The 10,156-nt window shown below is 32.8% G+C and overlaps 1 long non-coding RNA gene across 1 annotated transcript; it reads left to right on the forward strand.

Moving 5' to 3' along the window:
- The first annotated feature begins 6,219 nt into the window (after positions 1-6,219).
- On the forward strand, positions 6,220-9,409 carry LOC111242525. Its single transcript, XR_002669654.1, has 3 exons — positions 6,220-6,809; positions 8,251-8,377; positions 9,181-9,409. It is a non-coding gene; the product is annotated as an uncharacterized LOC111242525 (long non-coding RNA).
- The last annotated feature ends 747 nt before the right edge of the window (positions 9,410-10,156 follow it).

The raw sequence follows: 10,156 nt of genomic DNA on the forward strand, positions 1-10,156 counted from the left end.
CCTTTCTTTTCTATAAATAAAAATTAATAATATATTTTAAGGGTTCTAGCACATGTGTGATCGCACGCATCGTCCTTGTGCTAGAAAACCCTTTCTTTTCTATAAGTAAAAATTAAAATACATATTTTAAGGATTCTAGCACATGTGTGATCGCACGCATCGTCCTTGTGCTAGAAGACCTTTTCTTTTTCTTACATAAAAATTACAAAAATACCAAAACATCCTTTTTCGAACCACAATCAACCTTTCAGTCAAAACTACGTAACCCTGATTTCTCAGTCTTGTTGAGAATACGTAGGAGCAAGGCCAGTCCTTGCGGGCGCAAAAATAACAAAAAATATTTTGTTTAGAGTTTTTTTTTTTTGGAAATTAAACATTTTGAAAACCACATCGAATTTGCGCATTTAATTAAAGGTACTGCCTTCGGGCAGGCGTGTAGGGTGCTAATACCTTCCCTACACGTAACTGACTCCTGAACCCGGGTCTGGTTCAATTTGACCAAGCCTTATCCTTTTTATGGTTTTTTTTCCATAGTTTTCCAGAATAAACTATGGTGGCGACTCCAAAATCTCTTTGTTCCAAAAGATGTTTTCTTTTTTGGATCGTCGTCCCGTCGCGATTTTCCGATTGCGACAAACATGATTCTTCATCACTGGTTATCTTGCATTCCAAGTTACCTGTTTCAAAGTTTTCAAAGAATCCATCAGTTACAGATTTTAACTTGAAATTATAAGGAGCAGATGCAATATCAATTCTAAAATCATAAGCCTTCTTTGAATGTAAAACAGAAGCCATCCCCAGGTTTTACAGTCGAATAGAATAGAAACAGAGTCGACTGAATTGTCAAATATCTTATGATAACCAAGTCTAGTCCCAATTGTTAAGAAACAAGTAGGCTTCTTTTTACACCAAGAGGGGCGGGGGGTGAATGGGTGTTAATTCAAAATTAAAATCTTTTCGCAATCTTGATATGAAAAATTCAAAGCTTTTGATCTTTTCTTGAAATGCAAGTTATTGAAAATTTAATGCAGCGGAAAAATGCAGTTGACTGCCTAGCAGATATAGTCGACTGGAAAATAAAGAATGCAGGGATGAGAAAATTCAAACACTGTGTTTATACTGGTTCGATCAACAATGCTTACATCCAGTGTCCTTCCAACCCAGGAAGCAAATGCACTATAATGGTTGCGGTTTTTACAACAAGGAATTTATAGAAGCACCACGCAAAAATATAAATCTCCTCTCTAACCCAAAACCAAATATAGTTGCACACACAAAACCAGAATTGCAGCAAGAATCCCCTCTTCTGCAATCTGCACCCACTTCGGACAATCCTCAACGTGTCACCAACACTCTTCACAGGATCCCAAGCCTATCACAACAGACTTCACAGGTTTCCATGCATACAGTAAAAAACAACAGTCTTCACAGGATGCCAAGCCTATCAAGATCAAACAAAAGCACCTCCTCTGTGTAGATATTGGAGCAATGACTTTTCCTTCTGAATCTCTCTCAAGCAAGATCACCATCGTCTTCTTGGAGAATTCTTGGAGCTTCTAACGAATTCAATATGAAATAGGAAAATGAAAATGTCAGATCACAAAAGTCACAGAATAATTCACGTTCTGTCTATTTATAGCTTTTTGTTTCATCAGATTCATTCTCAGTCTAATAGCCTACTAATACAGTTGACTGTATTAAAACAGTTATAACAGACAGTCAACATAAAGGCTCCTCAGTCAACAAAATCAAGACACATTTATTACAGTTGACCAGGTCACACAATTTTAACTAACTTTTGAAAATATAGTGTTGGAGCTTGTAGCCTTAACAAAATTTAAAACAAAACAGTAACACAGTCGAATATGCAATCCACAGTGTCGACTGACACATGAAAAAACACTTTGAAATTCTTTTCAACTCAAAATCTCACAGAGAACTTGTTCACAAAATCTGTACAAAGATTTTAGCATAGTCGAATCCATTAAGAGTGTATTAGACTGGACTAGAACTTTGTCACAACAATTATAAGTTCAAAAGGTGGCTGTGATCTTTTCTTCTAGAAATGTGTAATAATAAAAAACATTTTATCTCACATTTCAATACAAGCATGTTCCACAAATATAACACTCAATCAAACATAGGAACATATAATGTAATTCAACAAAACATGTTAAGCAGATATGAAAAACGTTACAGAATAAGAACATGTAATACTGGAACATATGTAATACTATTATTAAGCACTGAGTTGTCATCATCAAAAACTAGTTTGATACAGAGTTTGTGTTGTCAACAATCTCAACACTTGTATCACAACAGGTCCAAATCCAACAGTCTTTACAGGATGACAAGCCTCTCAAACAATTCCAGCAGTCTTCACAGGATGCCAAGCCTACACGACCAATCATAGAAGTACCTTCTTGTGCAGATGTTGATCAGCCAATGAATGCGCAATTGAATCTCCTCTTTCAATCTCTTTCAAAAAAGATCACCGCCGTCTTCTTGGAGAATTCTTAAAGCTAAGAGAAATCTGAAACAGAAATGAAATTGTTAGATCATCAAAAGTCTTAGAACCCGTCTTCAGTCTATTTATAGATTTTTGTTAATCAGTCAGATACTCAGTCAAATGTGCTACTAATTCAGTCGACTGTATTATAACAATTATAACAGTTCAATCAACTCAGTAGCCTATTGTCAACAAATAATAGAACACATTCAATACAGTTGACCAAATCATCAATGCTCAACTAACTTTTAAAAATATAGCCCTTAGAGTGCAAGAGCATAACAGAATTCCAAATCAGACAACAAATGGAGTCCAATATGTAAACTATAGTGTGGACTATCACAATGACAAACACTTTGAAATTCTTTTCTTCTCAAAATAGCACATAGCAATGATTCTCAAAATCTGTACAAAGATTTTAGCATAGTCGAATCCATTAGTAATGTAGTCGATTGTACTAGAACTTTGTGGCACAAGAATAAGTTCGAAAAAGTGCTTGTGATTTCTTGGTTTAAAATATGTGTAGTAAAACATATGAAATGATGCATAACACATAACACATTAAAGCATATACACATGTTCCAGAAATATATCAATCAATCAACACAGGAACATGTAACATAGTACATACACATACACATGTTCAATAGATATTACAATTTAATCAACATAAGAACATGTAATGCAGCAACATCATGTACTTGTTATTAAGCAATGTGTTGTCATCATAAAAAACTAGATTGATATAGAAATTGTGTTGTCAACAATCTCAACAAGGGTAAATTAGAAAGTGGCATTGAAATTAATGAAAAAGTTGAATTCTTAGATATATGAGATTGGATAGGATGAAATCATAAACCCCAACAAAATAATTCATTCATACATCATTCACATGCGTTATCTTTTGGTCAATTGATCAAAACCTTTGCACGCATATTTAATTTTTGTTTTTGCATTATAAAACCCTAATTCTCGTTATTCAAGTCTTAAATAATCAAGAAATCACATGAAAGTCTAGGCCTATGAGTCTCTAGGGAAAAGATAATCGGACTTACCGTTTATTATTACTTGATACGATTCGGTACACTTACCGAACCCTTAGCAGAGAGATAGAAAAGAAGGAAAGAGTTGAAAGAAAACAATATCTTGCTACCTTAGAGGAAGAGCTTAGAATCCTTAATGAAAAATAAGAAAAAGTCCAAAAGGATTTAAGGAAGATTAAGAGAAGAAGAGAGGAAGAAAAAAGAAGGAAGAAAGAAGAAAGAGAGAATGAGAAACATGAGGAAGCGGAGAAAGAACAAAGAGAGAAAGAGGAGCAAGTAAGAAGAGATAAAAAGGAGGAGGAAAGAAGAAGAGAGTATGAAGAGAAAAAGATAAAAGAAAGGAACGAGAAAGAAAAGAGAGAAAAAGAAGAGATTAAGATAAAAGAAGAAGAGGAAGAGTTAGTAAAGCCCCCTACCACTCCTACAATTAAGGTTGAGACTAAGATGATGAAAGGAGTTTTCCAATCCTTGAACTTTTCTCAATACATCCAACTATCTTTCATAACTCCAACTTTTACTTTTGAAAATTTTTCAACTTCTTTTTCATCTCCAACTATTTTTAACTCCTCAATTTTTTCCAAATCAAACTTTGAGTTGATGTTACCTTNTAGGATACAATTAACTCAAAGTAAACACAAACAATTTTGTCGAGTAGACCTTCAAAGTTTTCAAGTAAATTCTTTAAAATTAGCATAAGGTCTTCTTTAAATCTTTCATCTAGATACATGTTGTTTGTGGCTCATAAGATTATTGGTTTTATGTTTGATGACACTTGCATATGGATCTTTAATCCTGATGGAAAGATACATAAATTAACCAATAATAAGAAAAAGGTTTTTGTCATAAAAGAACAAGAAGATTTGAGGACAAATCCTTTTCAAAAGGGAGGATATGATGGCAATATCCCTAAAAATTAACTCTTGTGTTGGAATGCATAGTCTTTCAAACATATACATACAACATAAGACAAATAAAAGCTTCCAAGATTCTTTTACTCTTCAAGACCTTGATCATTCATTTGATTTAAGGTGTATCATTGTTGGGAGATATATTCTTCATTTATTCACTATTATAACATTTGTTCTATAACTTGTGTTATAAAATGGGTATTTGACCTTGGTGGAGAAGAACAAAAAACTCCATAGAAGATAAGGAAGTTTGCCTTGTCCCATGTTGAAGATTTGAGGGCAAATCCTTTTCAAGAGGGAGGGAATGATGAAAAATCCCTTAGCCATGGTCAAACACTTTCAAGAGAGTGAAAGTCATCCTTGAAGATGGTGTCAACTCTACCTTATGGACCACCATTGGAGCCATCATGGAGCATGAATTGAAGAGTAGTGTAGGAATTTAGGCCATTGTATTAGGCCATGTAGTGTAGGTTTGTTTAAGGCTTGTATTAAGGCCTAAGTAGCATAGGATTTTCCTTAAAAGTTAGACATTCAAACCAAGTGGAAAGTGTGTGCCATGTGTCATGCTTCCATTGGAGAGGATTTACTTTTTAAAAGGTAGCCACATGGCACCACAGGAGTGGAGATGATTTACTTTTAGTAGTGGCCACATGACACTTTAGGAATGGAGAGGATTGTGTTTTGTGAATGGCCACATGTCCTCTCATCATTGGAGAGGTTAGAAGGCCTCATTTTTGGCCAATGAGAGCAAAGGTAGGAGATCATGCTTTTAGGGTTAGAAGGAGACACCCTTGGGCTATAAATAGAGGTATCTCCACTAAGGATGACAAAAAAATCCGCGGGCACGGGTATCCGCGAGTAAAACCTGCAGCGGCTAATTATTACCCGCGGATATTTACTACCCGTGGGTAACGGGTAGCAGGTATTTTAATACCCGCTTCTAAACGGGTCGAGTACGGGTAGTATACTACCCGACCCGCGGGTACCTACTACCCGTTACCCGTAAAAAATTATAAAAAAATTAATTTATATATTTTTTAATTAAATTTAATTAAAAATAAAATAAAATTATATTTTATTAGGTTAAGACTAATTAAAATTAAATTTTAATTTATATTTAATTTAGTTTATATTATATTATATTATATTATATATATATATATATATATATATATATATATATATATATTTTGTAATTTTATTTAAATTTTATTCTAAAAAATATAAGATATATTTTTTTATTTTTTTTTTTTGCGGGTATCCGCGGGTTTTAAAATACCCGCGAGTGTTTTTTAAACGAGTATCCAGCGGGTAGCGAGTCAGATGGCGGGTACATTTTTATCCGACGGGTCGGGTTGCGGGTAGGCACTATCCGTGCCCGACCCGACCCGTTGCCATCTTGAATCTCCACCCTTGTATTTCATCTATGGAATTAAGTAATGTTATACTGCCAAAATATGGCCATACTTTTCCTTGACCAAGATTAGAACAATCCTATAGGCCCTTCTAGTCACCTTCCTCTTTGAGTTGGCCTAATCTCTTTTGAAGCCACCAAACACTACACTACCACCACCACCATATCTCCCAGAGACTTATTATAAAATTGTTTTGAAGACCATTCATAATATCCAATATGGTGAGAAACTTAAAAATAAATTTAAAACGTATTATGATATATATATATATATATAAATTAAGACCTTCATAATATACCTTTTATTATTGTTAAGTGGACACCTATCATAATACATCGAATGTTATGACAAACTCAAAATTTTGTTAATAATATGTTATGATTGGTTTTGAAAAACTTGTTACAATATCTCCTTATTCCAATTTTTTCATTTCCCTCTATAATCTCACTCACGATCCCTGTCTCCATGTCCATATTTTTTTTTTTTTTTTCATTCATGTTCCCTCTCCAATCTCTAATTTTTCTTTCCCAACCGAATGCTAACGCTTTAATTCACAACACTTCACACAAAACTCACTGACACCACACTCTTCTCCAATAAGCTTCTTTTTAATCCTTTCACATTCATTTCATCGTCTACCTATTGACATTCAACCGCCTTCACACTCTCCTTCTCTTTCTCCTCCTTGCGTCCACAATTTCCCATTTTTCCCTCGCCGGAAAGCATAAGGTCTTCATCACCTACAACTTGGACAACGTGTGCGACGATGAGGAGGACGATGCGTGGAAGGAAAGGGGAAAGAAACCTAACCTTTCTTCCCCCCTCCGATATTTCAAAGATGGATCCCTCGCAGATTTAAGAGAAGATGGAGAAGTGCCATGCCGGACCTGTCATCGGATTCGTCAAGCTCCAGTTTGGGGTTCGCCGGACTCCGGTGAGAAAATTGTTGGCATTTTTCTGTGATGTTTAGTGTGTGCCCATTTGATATTGTAGCTGTATGTTTTCGAATTTTGGTTAAATTTGGGATCTTTTTGTGATTTTGATGATACCCTTTACTGTGGCATAATGGGGTTGACTTGAAGTTGTGATTTTTTTCTCATGCCCAGTTGGTTTTTTTAAAGGTCTAACAAAAAGGTCTTACTGATCTTTTAGTTTCTACAGGTTAAAAAGTCTTCCGCTTTAGGCACCTATAGTTGTGTATCCGTTTACTTAAAAACACTCCTTTTATTTCCTACTCATAACATTTTTAATCCTTAGGGACTAAAAAGATTAAAATGACATATTTAGAGAATGAAAGAGATTAAAAATGATACGAGTATGGAATTAAAGAATTTTTTTTTTTATGTATAAAGACTAAAATTGGAAGTTTCTGCAACCAATAATAGAGTAATTAAACTCTTCTAAACAAGTTAATAAATAAAGATGAGCTCGAGTTTGAATTGAAGTGGTGGGTTTTGGTTGTGGTGAATATCAATACGGTGGTTAATGGGTTTTTGATAAAAGTTTATTTATTCAGTTGAGCTAGAATTTAACTTCACTTATAGTATCATATATTTGGTTTCAAGTTAGGGTAATGGAGGGTGTGATAGATCCAAGGTAGTCAACTGCTCAAAGCAGAACTTTCAAAATACCAGTCACAGATCACCCACAACACACTATGTATGAATAATATCTCTTAGAATTTGGTCTTTAACCATACTCAATGGTGTCTTGCTATTCATGTAGATATGGATTTAGGATAAGCCTTTTGTTGTTGTTTGAATTTCAACTAAAATGTGACTTGCTCTGTGCTTATTGGATTTTGGATTGGTAAAGCGGATTGAGGTTTACTTTCCTTGTGAAAATTTGATTGAACTTTGGAATATTATTTGAAAATGACTCTGAAAGTTTAGGCTAGCGTTACACATTTTTAGAGTTTGAGAGTGGGGGGGATAAATTGGATTTTCTGATATAGTTTCTATTTATTGTCCTGGGTTTATTTTTCGGAATTTAATTTATGTATACTATCAGAATAAAATAGTTTACACGGACATCCAGTACGAATTTATTTTATCATCACATCATATTCATGAATAGTTTCAACATGATAAAGTAGTCAAAACTTGATTAATATTTACGGGAAAATGCTTTACATTGACAATGTATATAAACGGAACTTCGTTTGTTTTATGATATGTTGTTAAATTGTCAAAATGGCTCTTTAAGTACTGCTCGATCAATATAATTAAAGATTAAGAGTAGTCTAAGAAGGTCTTGAGATATTTTGATCTGTACTTCATGCTCAATATTTTGTATGATAATGATGCATTGAGGTTTCTACTTGGAACTTTTTTGTGAATACTGATTGAGAAAATCATTTTTCATGATTTTTATAGGACATGGTAGCTGAATTTGCCATGAAATGGACACATTCTGAGAATTTGAGCTGTTGGAGTAAGGTTTATGGGTGTTGATCTGAATGCAATCATGTTCAACTTGGAAAACATCAAAGACTTGGAGGAAGTATTGCTCTTTACTTTTCTGTTTACTGGTATCATTTTAATTGTTGATCATTGAGTGGAGTGACTCTAACTTACGTGCATAATTTAGAATAGTTTCACTCTCTTATTTATCTTGTAGGCCATTGTTGATACAGGGAGCTTAGTCTCTTTATACCTTAGTTTTGATGATGAATGTTAAATAACTAATAATGGTTTCTTACACAACAAAATGACATAACAATTATTTATATCTTTAACATGTGTTTGCTAGATAGTTGAATTGATGTTGAGTGAATCATGTTTGAAACAGATTAAAAATCTAGTTTATGGTATAAATAATCAATTACATAAAATGTATAATCGGTTAAATTTAGCCAAAACATAGTGCTTAACAGGGGACTAATAACTCTATTATAATGTTATATATGTTACATAATCGATTAAAACAGAAAAAAAGTCATAATTTGTTATATAAGTGAGATAATTTCTTAAGGATGACAAATTGATGACTGATGTGATAAGTTTTAGTATAATCGATTACATAAGTTTGATAATCAATTAAAAAAGAAAACATAGTTTAATCCATTACATAAATAGTCTAATGTGTTAAGACTATTAGAAAAAGCATTTAAACACATAAGTGATAAATTAATCCATTACATACATAGGATAATTTGTTAAAATAGAGAAAAAAGCATAGCAAATAACATAATCGATTATTTTGCGTCATGATTTGAAAATCCTATATATATATGTGGCTTGAAACCTATTTTAACAACGATAGAATCTTCAAATACTAACATTTTTGTTGAACTTTGATTACAGGTGATCTCAAAAAACGATCTTGGAGAATCTAAGCTTCATTTGGTGATTACAAAATCAAGATTCATTCAAGACTTTGGATTGTTCTGATTCAATATGCTATTAGAGAGTATGATAAAGATCAAGTTCATCAACAATCTATCCATTGTATATCTATGTATTGTATATCCATGTGAGGATAGCTAGTGCAACATTCATAATTATTAACTCATTATTACTATAATTATGAAATAAAATTATAATCTAAGTGATAAAACATGTTTATACGTATATAAATGCTAAATGATGTATACAAATGTATAATTATAAATATAAGTCTTTGTATTATATATATGTATGTATATGTATATGTATATATTCATATGTATACTAAATTAATAAATAATTAAAGTGATATATTTTATTTCAAAAAGATTAAAATAAAAATTAAATCATCAAATTATTAAAAAAAATAAAAAAAAATAAAAACTTAGAATACTTGCAATTTATAAAAATTTATTAATATTGGGAACTATACAACTATTGTGACATCCCAAATATATAATAACTACAATCATATAATATAGGCGTCACTATTCAAATAAAGAAAATAGTTAGAGCATTACTTGTGATAAGTATTGGATTACAGTCATCCAAAAAGATCAGCAAAATTTTAACTTAAACAGTTTAGAGTATGACTGGAAGTTAAAGTTTCAAGTTACAGTCATCCGAGAATGTGGCCCTAATATAAAACTTTAAGCATAAATGAGTACTTCAAAATGACATAAGCTTAAAAAGGAATCCTAAGAAACTAGGCTACAACATCGTCTCCCTCCAGGACTTGTTCCAAGAGCACCTCCTCAACATCTGCTCACATCCAAGTGGATGATCATTGCAAAAGAAAAACATACACAAGCAGCATACAACAAAGAAACAAGGGTGAGTTAGATAAACAAGAAACATACATAAATCACAATCCATCAATATCATCATATTTAGT

This window comes from Vigna radiata, chromosome 9 (assembly GCF_000741045.1).
Source record: "Vigna radiata var. radiata cultivar VC1973A chromosome 9, Vradiata_ver6, whole genome shotgun sequence".
NCBI lineage: Eukaryota > Viridiplantae > Streptophyta > Magnoliopsida > Fabales > Fabaceae > Vigna > Vigna radiata.